The following is a 13,187-nucleotide window of genomic DNA, read 5'->3' as shown; positions in this document are numbered from 1 at the left end:
GAGCCAATTTTGGAAATTAATATTTAACAGAATTAATAACCTAGGTGATTTGGATCAAAAGTGTTAAGTTCCACAGGAGATTCAAGTCTAAACCTAAAAGAACAAATAGATTAAACTTTGGATCAAACGTGTTAAGTTCCGCAGGCGATTCAAGTTTAATTTAAAAAGAACACATGGTAGCTAGGAAAAGGTTCAGACCTTTGTACAAAATTTTTGTACAGTGGAACCATTAGGTTTTCCGAGTAGCAACCAACAAGATAGTAGGCTGTTACTATCTTACTCATCTTTTGTACACATTGCTTCTTTCCGAGGTTTTTGGAAAGAAGAGACAAAGTAGATTGTCCATCGGTGCGGTCAAGGATTGCGGGCCTTGGAGTAGGAGTCGACCTAGACTCCGAACCAAGTAACCGAAGGAGTTTTTCATTCTGCTTTCCACTGCACGACTCTGTTTTCTAAAGTAAAAGAATATTTTTAAAAGCGCGATATGCACCACCCCCCCCCCCTATCACAATCATCCGATCCAACAATACCAAATCCATAATTTCTTCAAGCACTTCAAAGAAATGAAAGTGAAAACAAAAATAATATCATTTGTTAAATGACATGTCTCTATAGCAGACCAACTATTATTAGATAGTGATATAAACTAAAAAAGAATTTTAAAACCAACAATAGATCATAAACCCATATATATATATATATATATATATATATATATATATATATATATATATATATATATATATATTAAATTCTATTTGATTAAAATGAATATTTAAAAAGTTAAATAAATAATATTAAATTATATTTTATTTTCATAATTTTAATTATGTGATTACTTATTCAACACATTACTAAAATGATTATGTATGATAATTAATTCAGATTTAATGAATTAGTATGATACGATAGAAGTTATAGTATAAAATCTTACTCTAATATTTTTTCTTCTTCTTCTATAAATGTATTGAGGGATTTATTTCCTTTTATTTCTGAAAACTTTACACAAGCTTAAAAGTAAGGTTCAACAGTAAGGTGAGACTAGGAGTGATAAAAATTAATTCGATTTGATGATACAATTTGAGTTGACCCGAAAAAAATTAGATTCAGATTAGAATTTTTTTATGTTAGGGTCATGTTCGGATTGAAGAGTTTTGGGTTGAAAATTTTCGGGTCAGATTTCAATCGAAGTTAGGTTGACCTAAATTTGGGATTTAGTGAATTTGTTGGGAGTTAAATTAAATTTTATTTTAAAATTAAAATATTTTTATATATATTAATATTAATGTTAGTATGATAATGAAAAAATATTGAGATAAAAGTAAAAAATTATAGGACAAATAGCTAAACAAGTCATTTTGAATCATATTTAAGATTAATCAGTTCGGGTTCCGATTGGTCGAGTTCGAATTTAGGATTGAATTCGAATTCTGATCAAATTCGAGTTAAGATATTTTTAAAAAAATGACCCAACCCAAATTGTGGCAATCGAGAGAGTTTGAGGATTCTAAATATTTGAATTTTTGTATAGAAATGAACTAAAACCTATTTGTATTATTGGTTTTTATCATCATCAACAACCAAAGCTAGCCAAATTGTATTGGTTTTTGTTATCATCAAGAACCAAAACCAACCCATTCAAGAAGGAAATTCCTGAGTTGGTGTGGGAGTATTAATGTGGATAAGGACCATTACTCGGTATCCAAGCTATAGCAAACTACTATGATAATCTCTCTTCATTAAAAAAAAAAATCAATGTACGACAGTAGTTCCATGCTCTTCACCCTTTGTAGTATAGTCTCATGTCATACCAGGAGTTACTAGCCTCGCTTCTCCCCTTCTCCACTAAAGCTCTCCTTCAATAAAGCAACTCAATTTGTTGGGATCACACTTTCCTTTTTCTACTTCAATGATGTAACTTAGAAGGCTCTTAGTGGCAAATCTTGATATTTAAATTACATTTGGTCGGGTGCGCCTGAATCTTGCAATAGTGCAATACAAGAACGACACACGAGAAGCTATTGAAATGAACCCTCTCCCCATAAAAAATTAATTTAATATCATAGTGGACCAATGACCCACGTATCAGATATTAAACTGATAAGAACAGATACTACACTTGATCTTAGCCAAAAGGCCGAGAAAGGTATGAATTTTATTTTTCCATCCTACCTTCTTTTAAAGATCCAAATAGCACACAAAGCGCTTAATTCAACGATGTGGGACTATAGTTCCATGCTCTTCGCCCTTTTTACTATTGTCTCATGCCATAATAAGTCAATTAATACAAGACATAAAAGAAAAATATGAACAAAAACAAGGAAACACTACAAATCTCACACCGACTCAAGGAAAATTATACCAAGTCCTTAATTTTTTAAGCACTTCGAAGAAATGAAAGTGAAAACAAAAATAATATCAATTGTTAAATGGCACGTCTCTTTAGCAGATCAACTATTATTAGATATTGATATGAACTGATGAAGAATTTTAAAACCAACAATAGATCATAATCCCTACTATATATATATATATATTATTTAATTCTATTTGATTAAAATGAATATTTAAAAAGTTAAATAAATAATATTAAATTATATTTTATTTTCATAATTTTAATTATGTGATTACTTATTCAACACATTACTAAAATGATTCTGTATAATAATTTAAATCAGAATTAGAAGATTAGTATGATACGATAGAAGTTATAGTATAAAATCTTACTCTAATATTTTTTTTTCTTCATCTATAAATGTATTGAGGGATTTTTTTTTCTTTTATTTCTGACAACTTTACACAAGCATAAGAGTAAGGATCGACAGTAAGGTGAGACTAGGAGTGTTAAAAAGTAATTCGATCTAATAAATCAATCTGAGTTGACCCGAAAAAAATTAGATTCAGATTAGAAATTTTTGAGTTCGGGTCATGTTCGGATTGAAGAGTTTTGGGTTGAAAATTTTCGGGTCGGATTTGGATCGGATTCAAGTTGACCTGAATTTGAGTTTTAGAGAATTTGTTGGGAGTTAAATTAAATTTTATTTTAAAATTAAATAAATTTTATGTATATTAATATTAATTTTAGTATGATAATGAAAAAGTATTGAGATAAAAGTAAAAAAAATTATATGAAAAATAGCTAAACAAGTCATTTTTTTGAATCATATTTAGGATTATTCAGTTCAGGATGGCAACCAAGAGAGTTTAAGGATTCTAAATATTTGAATTTTTGTATAGAAATGAACTAAAACCTAGTTGTATTATTGGTTTTTATCATCATCAACTACCAATGCCAGCCAAATTGTATTGGTTTTTGTTTTCATCAAGAACGAAAACCAACCCATTCTCATCAAGAACCAAAACCAACCCATTCGAGAAGGAAATTCTTGAGTTGGAAGGCTCTTTCCTTTTTCTACTTCAATGATGTCACTTAGAAGGCTCTTGGTGGCAAATCTTGATATTTAAATTACACTTGGTCGGGTGCGCCTGAATCTTGCAATAGTGCAACGCAAGAACGACACACGAGGATTCCAATAGCAAGCTATTAAAATGAACCCTCTCCCCATAAAAAATTAATTTAATATCATAGTGGACCAATGGCCCACGTATCAGATATTAAACTGATAAGAACAGATACTACACTTGATCTTAGCCAAAAGGCCGAGAAAGGTATAAATTTTATTTTTCCATCCTACCTTCTTTTAAAGATCCAAATAGCACACAAAGCGCTTAATTCACCGATGTGGGACTATAGTTCCATGCTCATCTCCCTTTTTAGTATTGTCTCATGCCATAATAAGTCAATTAATACAGTACATAAAAGAAAAATATGAACAAAAACAAGGAAACACTACTAGTCCCACACCGACTCAAGGAAAATTATACCAAGTCCTTAATTTTTTAAGCACTTCAAAGAAATGAAAGTGAAAACAAAAATAATATAATTTGTTAAATGGCACGTCTATTTATCAGATCAACTATTATTAGATATTGATATGAACTGATGAAAAATTTTAAAACCAACAATAGATCATAATCCCTGCTATATATATATATATATACAATTTAATTCTATTTGATTAAAATGAATATTTAAAAAGTTAAATAAATAATATTAAATTATATTTTATTTTCATAATTTTAATTATGTGATTACTTATTCAACACATTACTATAATGATTATGTATGATAATTTAAATCAGAATTAGAAGATTAGTATGATACGATAGAAGTTATAGTATAAAATCTTACTCTAATATTTTTTTATTCTTTATCTATAAATGTATTGAGGGATTTTTTTTTCTTTTATTTCTGACAACTTTACACAAGCATAAGAGTAAGGATCAACAGTAAGATGAGACTAGGAGTGTTAAAAAGTAATTCGATCTAATAAATCAATCTGAGTTGACACGAAAAAAATTAGATTCAGATTAGAAATTTTTGAGTTCGGGTCATGTTCTGATTGAAGAGTTTTGGGTTAAAAATTTTCGGGTCGGATTTGGATTGGATTGAAGTTGACCTAAATTTGAGTTTTAGAGAATTTGTTGGGAGTTAAATTAAATTTTATTTTAAAATTAAATAAATTTTATGTATATTAATATTAATGTTAGTATGATAATGAAAAAGTATTGAGATACAAGTAAAAAAATTATATGAAAAATAGCCAAACAAGTCATTTTTTATAATCATATTTAGGATTATTCAGTTCGGGTTCAGATTGGTCGTGTTCAAATTTAGGATTGAATTTGAATTAGGATCGAATTTGAGTTAAGATATTTAAAAAAAAAAAATTGACCCAACCCAAATTGTCAACCTTTGGCGAGATGGCAACCAAGAGAGTTTAAGGATTCTAAATATTTGAATTTTTGTATAGAAATGAACTAAAACCTAAGAGTTTAAGGATTCTAAATATTTTATTTTCATAATTTTAATTATGTGATTACTTATTCAACACATTACTATAATGATTATGTATGATAATTTAAATCAGAATTAGAAGATTAGTATGATACGATAGAAGTTATAGTATAAAATCTTACTCTAATATTTTTTTTTTCTTCATCTATAAATGTATTGAGGGATTTTGTTTTCTTTTATTTCTAACAACTTTACACAAGCATAAGAGTAAGGATCAACAGTAAGGTGAGACTAGGAGTGTTAAAAAGTAATTCGATCTAATAAATCAATCTGAGTTGACCCGAAAAAAATTAGATTCAGATTAGAAATTTTTGAGTTCGGGTCATGTTCGAATCTAAGTTGACCCGAAAAAAATTAGGTTAAGATTAGAAATTTTTGAGTTCGGGTCATGTTCGGATTGAAGAGTTTTGGGTTGAAAATTTTCGGATCGGATTTGGATCGGATTCAAGTTGACCTGAATTTGAGTTTTAGAGAATTTGTTGGGAGTTAAATTAAATTTTATTTTAAAATTAAATAAATTTTATGTATATTAATATTAATGTTAGTATGATAATGAAAAAGTATTGAGATAAAAGTAAAAAAATTATATGAAAAATAGCTAAACAAGTCATTTTTTTGAATCATATTTAGGATTATTCAGTTCGGGTTCAGATTGGTCGAGTTCAAATTTAGGATTGAATTTGAATTAGGATCGAATTCGAGTTAAGATATTTTAAAAAAAAAAATCGACCCAACCCAAATTGTCAACCTTTGGCGAGATGGCAACCGAGAGAGTTTAAGGATTCTAAATATTTGAATTTTTGTATAGAAATGAACTAAAACCTAGTTGTATTATTGGTTTTTATCATCATCAACAACCAATGCCAGCCAAATTGTATTGGTTTTTGTTTTCATCAAGAACCAAAACCAACCCATTCGAGAAGGAAATTCTTGAGATGGAAGGCTCTTTCCTTTTTCTACTTCAATGATGTCACTTAGAAGGCTCTTGGTGGCAAATCTTGATATTTAAATTACACTTGGTCGGGTGCGCCTGAATCTTGCAATAGTGCAACGCAAGAACGACACACGAGGATTCCAATAGCAAGCTATTGAAATGAACCCTCTCCCCCTAAAAAATTAATTTAATATCATAGTGGACCAATGGCCCACGTATCAGATATTAAACTGATAAGAACAGATACTACACTTGATCTTAGCCAAAAGGCCGAGAAAGGTATGAATTTTATTTTTCCATCCTACCTACTTTTAAAGATCCAAATAGCACACAAAGCGCTTAATTCACCGATGTGGGACTATAGTTCCATGCTCATCTCCCTTTTTAGTATTGTCTCATGCCATAATAAGTCAATTAATAAGTACATAAAAGAAAAATATGAACAAAAACAAGGAAACACTACTAGTCCCACACCGACTCAAGGAAAATTATACCAAGTCCTTAATTTTTTAAGCACTTCAAAGAAATGAAAGTGAAAACAAAAATAATATCAATTGTTAAATGGCACGTCTCTTTAGCAGATCAACTATTATTAGATATTGATATGAACTGATGAAGAATTTTAAAACCAACAATAGATCATAATCCATGCTATATATATATATATATATTATTTAATTCTATTTGATTAAAATGAATATTTAAAAGTTAAATAAATAATATTAAATTATATTTTATTTTCATAATTTTAATTATGTGATTACTTATTCAACACATTACTAAAATGATTATGAATGATAATTTAAATAAGAAATAGAAGATTAGTATGATACGATAGAAGTTATATATAACATCTTACTCTAATTTTTTTTTTCTTCATCTATAAATGTATTGAGGGATTTTTTTTTTCTTTTATTTATGACAACTTTACACAAGCATAAGATTAAGGATCAACAGTAAGGTGAGACTAGTAGTGTTGAAAAGTAATTCGATCTAATAAATCAATCTGAGTTGACTCGAAAAAAATTAGATTCAGATTAGAAGTTTTTGAGTTCGGATCATGTTCGGATTGAAGAGTTTTGGGTTGAAATTTTTTGGGTCAGATTTGGATCGGATTCAAGTTGACCTGAATTTGAGTTTTAGAGAATTTGTTGGGAGTTAAATTAAATTTTATTTTAAAATTAAATAAATTTTATGTATATTAATATTAATGTTAGTATGATAATGAAAAATTATTAAGATAAAAGTAAAAAAATTATATGAAAAATAGCTAAACATGTCATTTTTTTTAATCATATTTAGGATTATTCAGTTCGGGTTCAGATTGGTCGAGTTCAAAATTAGGTTTGAATTTGAATTAGGATCGAATTCGAGTTAAGATATTAAAAAAAAAAATCGACCCAACCCAAATTGTCAACCTTTGGCGAGATGGCAAGAGAGTTTAAGGATTCTAAATATTTGAATTTTTGTATAGAAATGAACTAAAACCTAGTTGTATTATTGGTTTTTATCATCATCAACAACCAATGCCAGCCAAATTGTATTGGTTTTTCTTATCATCAAGAACCAAAACCAACCAATTCAAGAAGGAAATTCTTGAGTTGGAAGGCTCTTTCCTTTTTCTACTTCAATGATGTCACTTAGAAGGCTCTTGATGGCAAATCTTGATATTTAAATTACACTTGGTCGGGTGCGCCTGAATCTTGCAATAGTGCAACGCAAGAACGACACACGAGGATTCAAATAGCAAGCTATTGAAATGAACCCTCTCCCCATAAAAATTAATTTAATATCATAGTGGACAAATGGCCCACATATCAGATATTAAATTGATAAGAACAGATACTACACTTGATCTTAGCCAAAAGGCCGAGAAAGGTATGAATTTTATTCTTCCATCCTACCTTCTTTTAAAGATCCAAATAGCACACAAAGCGCTTAATTCACCGATGTGGGACTATAGTTCCATGCTCATCTCCCTTTTTAGTATTGTCTCATGCCATAATAAGTCAATTAATATAGTACATAAAAGAAAAATATGAACAAAAACAAGGAAACACTACTAGTCCCACACCGACTCAAGGAAAATTATACCAAGTCCATAATTTTTTAAGCACTTCAAAGAAATGAAAGTGAAAACAAAAATAATATCATTTGTTAAATGACACGTCTCTTTAGCAGATCAACTATTATTAGATATTGATATGAACTGATGAAGAATTTTAAAACCAACAATAGATCATAATCCCTGCTATATATATATATATATATATATATATATAAAATTAAATTCTATTTGATTAAAATGAATATTTAAAAAGTTAAATAAATAATATTAAATTATATTTTATTTTCATAATTTTAATTATGTGATTACTTATTCAACACATTACTAAAATGATTTTGTATGATAATTTAAATCAGAATTAGAAGATTAGTATGATACGATAGAAGTTATAGTATAAAATCTTACTCTAATATTTTTTTTTCTTCATCTATAAATGTATTGAGGGATTTTTTTTTCTTTTATTTCTGACAACTTTACACAAGCATAAGAGTAAGGATCAACAGTAAGGTGAGACTAGGAGTGTTAAAAAGTAATTCGATCTAATAAATCAATCTGAGTTGACCCGAAAAAAATTAGATTCAGATTAGAAATTTTTGAGTTCATGTCATGTTCTGATTGAAGAGTTTTGGGTTGAAAATTTTTGGGTCGGATTTGGATCGGATTCAAGTTGACCTGAATTTGAGTTTTAGAGAATTTGTTGGGAGTTAAATTAAATTTTATTTTAAAATTAAATAAATTTTATGTATATTAATATTAATGTTAGTATGATTATGAACAAGTATTAAGATAAAAATAAAAAAATTATATGAAAAATAGCTAAACAAGTCATTTTTTTTAATCATATTTAGGATTATTCTGTTCGGGTTCAGATTGGTCGAGTTCAAATTTAGGATTGAATTTGTATTAGGATCGAATTCGAGTTAAGATATTTAAAAAAAAATCGACCCAACCCAAATTGTCAACCTTTGGCGAGATGGCATGAGAGTTTAAGGATTCTAAATATTTGAATTTTTGTATAGAAATGAACTAAAACCTAGTTGTATTATTGGTTTTTATCATTATCAACAACCAATGCCAGATTGTAGCCAAATTGTATTGAATTTTCTTATCATCAAGTACCAAAACCAACCCATTCGAGAAGGAAATTCTTGAGTTGGAAGGCTCTTTCCTTTTTCTACTTCAATGATGTCACTTAGAAGGCTCTTGGTGGCAAATCTTGATATTTAAATTACACTTGGTCGGGTGCGCCTGAATCTTGCAATAGTGCAACGCAAGAACGACACACGAGGATTCCAATAGCAAGCTATTGAAATGAACACTCTCCCCATAAAAAATTAATTTAATATCATAGTGGACCAATGGCCCACGTATCAGATATTAAACTGATAAGAACAGATACTACACTTGATCTTAGCCAAAAGGCCGAGAAAGGTATGAATTTTATTCTTCCATCCTACCTTCTTTTAAAGATCCAAATAGCACACAAAGCGCTTAATTCACCGATGTGGGACTATAGTTCCATGCTCATCTCCCTTTTTAGTATTGTCTCATGCCATAATAAGTCAATTAATATAGTACATAAAAGAAAAATATGAACAAAAACAAGGAAACACTACTAGTCCCACACCGACTCAAGGAAAATTATACCAAGTCCTTAATTTTTTAAGCACTTCAAAGAAATTAAAGTGAAAATAAAAATAATATCATTTGTTAAATGGCACGTCTCTTTAGCCGATCAACTATTATTAGATATTGATATGAACGGATGAAGAATTTTATAACCAACAATAGATCATAATCCCTGCTATATATATATAATTTAATTCTATTTGATTAAAATGAATATTTCAAAAGTTAAATAAATAATATTAAATTATATTTTATTTTCATAATTTTAATTATGTGGTTACTTATTCAACACATAACTAAAATGATTATGTATGTTAATTTAAATCAGATTTGGTAGATTTGTATGATATGATAAAAGTTGTAGTATAAAATCTTACTCTAATATTTTTTTTCTTCTTCTTCTATAAATGTAATGAGGGATTTTTTTTTCTTTTATTTCTGAGAACTTTACACAAGCTTAAGAGTAAGGTTCACTGGTAAGGTGAGACTAGGAGTGTTAAAAATAAATTCAATCTGATGATTCAATCTAAGTTGACCCGAAAAAAATTAGATTCAGATCAGAAATTTTTGAGTTCGGGTCATGTTCGGATTGAAGAGTTTTGGGTTGAAAATTTTCGAGTCGGATTTGGATCGGATTCAAGTTGACCTGAATTTGACGTTTAGTGAATTTGTTGGGAGTTAAATTAAATTTTCTTTTAAAATTAAAATATTTTTGTTTATATTAATATTAATGTTAGTATGATAATGAAAAAGTATTGAGATAAAAGTGAAAAATTATAGGAAAAATAGTTAAACAAGTCATTTTGAATCATATTTAGGATTATTCAGTTCGGGTTCAGATTGGTCCAGTTTGAATTTAGGATTCAATTCGAATTCGGATCGAATTCGTGTCAAGATATTTTTCAAAAAAATCGACCCAACCCAAATTGTCAACCTTTGGCGAGATGGCAACCGAGAGAGTTTGAGGATTCTAAATATTTAAATTTTTGTATAGTAATGAACTAAAACCTTGTTGTATTATTGGTTTTTATCATCATTGTAACGACCAAATTTTCCCCATTTCAAGTCCTAAAAGTCCATAAAAATATTTAGAAACGCTTTTAAAATATTCTAGAGATTTTTAGGAATTTTTAGAGTATTTTTACGTAATTTTGGAGGTCGTTTAGTAGGTTTACAAAAAGAAAAGAAGTTTTGACAAAAACCGTTGAAGGTGAGACTCGAACCCAAGACCTCCGGCCGAACCCGACCTAACCGGACGCAGCCAACCAACTGGGCTATGCGTGGTTTGTTAATAAGTATGAAGCGGGATATATATAAGTCATAGTAAAGGGCAAAGTTAGACCTAGGTTATAAAAGGGATAAGTTAAGGGAAGAAGGGAATTATTCCCATGACCTAATCTCGCGATCCCCTTCCTCTCTCGCGGCGTCGACTTCCTCTCGGGCGAAAACGTAGCCGCAGCTCGGACTTCGCCTCCGGCGGTCGGACAAGGACACTTCCGTGAGATCTTCTTGGACCCGAGCTTCTCTCGTCGAAGGGAGCACGCGGACACAAAAGGAACGCCGAGATTTGAAGCTAGCCGAAACCCTAGAGTCCTCTTCTCCGATTGTAAGTCCAAGAAAGCAAGTAAGTACTACTCACCTGCGGTAGGAGTTGCTCCGAATCTTTGGATTTCGTTTCCTTGTTTTCGGATTTGTAGTTTCCCTTGATGTGAATCTGCCGTGAGTTCCCTGGTTGGATGAATTCGGCGGTGAACCTTGGATAAGTGGCTTTCCTTGTTTCCGAATCATGCTTTGAAAGTGATTGAATTTAGGGGTTTAGGATGACTGCCGTGGGTTTCAAAGAAGGATTAATAAATTGTTTAGTGTGATTGAGCATGTGGAATTGTGTTATAGACCCTTGCTGAGTTTGCATATAAACATCTTCTGAGATTTATAATGGTTTCGGATTAGCATGTTTTGGAATTTCTTGCACCAAGAGACATTCTATGTTAGCTTTCCTTTAGAATTTGACATGCTAAGCTTCCTTTTTGAATATGCATGCTAGTTACTGTAATATGCAGAATAATATGCTAAGTTTCCTTTAGAACTTGCTGTGTCGAAATTCTATGCTGTTGCCATGCTATTTCTGTGTATTTCAGTTGAGTTACCATGATTTAGGTTGTTGGAATTAGTTTCCTTCCATGCTACTATCAAGTTTTAGAATTTCTGAAACCATTTTCTGTTGGAAGTGGTTTAGGATTAAAAGCACACCAAAAGCTTAATTAAATGCCAAGGCATTTTTAATATCAGAATAAGAAAGATAACAAGTAATTAAAACAAGAGGCTAGTACCCGACATCCAAGAGCTTGTCGTTAAACAAATCCAGGTGACCATTTCCGAGGTCTTGGCCCTGATAGACCGAGTTCTGCTCTTTTAGGATTGGTGGCTCGCAACCCCAACCTATTAGGGAACGCGCATGAGATGGTACTAAGCCTGGGCCCAAAGAAAAGAAAAGTTAAGAAAGAAAGAAAGAAGAAGTGAGTAAAAGATAGGAATTAAAAGATTAATTTCTAACACAAGGATATAAGAAATGAAACAAGTTACATGCTTAGAATAAATAAAAAGTTAGTTGCTGAAATTCTAAGCTTATAGTATTAATTTCTTGTTATCCTGCTAGATAGTGAGTATGACTTGTATCCAGTTTATTTTCTGTATACCATGAGCACATGCAGATTGTTTTAGTATTCCAGTTTCAGTACTTTTGCATTATATTCATGCATTGCGAGTTTTGTGAGATAGATTAGTACTTACTAAGCGTTTTCGCTTATAGATCCTTTTTTTTTCCCTCCTACTGCAGATAAAGGAAAAGCTAAGATATGAAAGGGAGGCGACAGGATGGTGGTGGTGATGAAAGAAGTGTGTGATGTTGAAGTGTGAAGCCTTGGGACCAAGAAAAAGTTTAATTGATTTCTTGTTTTGCTAGAGATTAATCTATTTAACTTGTCTATTCCTTATGACCGGATTCCTTTGGTATAGCTGAAAGGTTTCTTTTTAATACTGTTTCTAGGCTTGGATTTTGTTGGAATAACTCTTGTTACTTGCTACTGGATTTGATTTTTGATCAGCTGTTGTGATGAGGTAGCTTGAGTGCTATACTACCATGCATGTTAGTTATTCTTAGCCTTCAGTTTGCTGTTGCCGTGATTAAACCTGTGCAAATTATGTTAGCCTCCAGTTTGATTGCAAGTTTAATCAGCTGCCATATACTTGTGAAATTATGTTGCTAGAATTGCTTCTTGCTTATATGCTTTTGATATGGTTGAAGCATTGTTTTTTTTTTGTTGCTGGAAGCTAGTCCCTTAGAATATGAGTTATGGTTTGGCTTTCATGGAAGCCGTAGCATGCCATGTTTATTATTAAGTTTAAATTCCTGCACAAGTCCTTAGCATGCAGTTACAGTTAGCTCGGTTTAATGTTTCCTTATTAATGGTTAAAGGTTTGGCTGTTAATGAATTGTTATGCATGCAGTATTAGTAGGAACAGCCATGACCGAATTAAGCAAAGGTATATACATGCATACAAGTTGAAATGCTATTATGGAAACATGCTAATACACCTTGGTATGATAGATAGGCTTGGTTGATGGCAGCACTGAAATA

At 30.5% G+C, this 13,187-nt stretch overlaps 4 non-coding genes and 1 pseudogene across 4 annotated transcripts; all 5 read right to left on the bottom strand.

Moving 5' to 3' along the window:
• Nucleotides 1–1,964: 1,964 nt before the first annotated feature.
• LOC122022057 lies at nucleotides 1,965–2,150 on the bottom strand (annotated as a pseudogene).
• Nucleotides 2,151–3,475: 1,325 nt separating this feature from the next.
• Nucleotides 3,476–3,673, bottom strand: LOC122022201. Its single transcript, XR_006122908.1, has one exon. It is a non-coding gene; the product is annotated as a U2 spliceosomal RNA (small nuclear RNA).
• Nucleotides 3,674–5,937: 2,264 nt separating this feature from the next.
• On the bottom strand, nucleotides 5,938–6,135 carry LOC122022206. Its single transcript, XR_006122913.1, has one exon. It is a non-coding gene; the product is annotated as a U2 spliceosomal RNA (small nuclear RNA).
• A 1,402-nt stretch (nucleotides 6,136–7,537) lies between these two features.
• On the bottom strand, nucleotides 7,538–7,734 carry LOC122022034. The gene has a single exon (XR_006122783.1). It is a non-coding gene; the product is annotated as a U2 spliceosomal RNA (small nuclear RNA).
• Nucleotides 7,735–9,157: 1,423 nt separating this feature from the next.
• Nucleotides 9,158–9,355, bottom strand: LOC122022022. Its single transcript, XR_006122771.1, has one exon. It is a non-coding gene; the product is annotated as a U2 spliceosomal RNA (small nuclear RNA).
• Between the last annotated feature and the right edge of the window lie 3,832 nt (nucleotides 9,356–13,187).

This window comes from Zingiber officinale, chromosome 9A (genome assembly GCF_018446385.1).
Source record: "Zingiber officinale cultivar Zhangliang chromosome 9A, Zo_v1.1, whole genome shotgun sequence".
NCBI classification, from domain to species: domain Eukaryota; kingdom Viridiplantae; phylum Streptophyta; class Magnoliopsida; order Zingiberales; family Zingiberaceae; genus Zingiber; species Zingiber officinale.
This window is presented reverse-complemented; position numbering and strand designations above follow the sequence as displayed.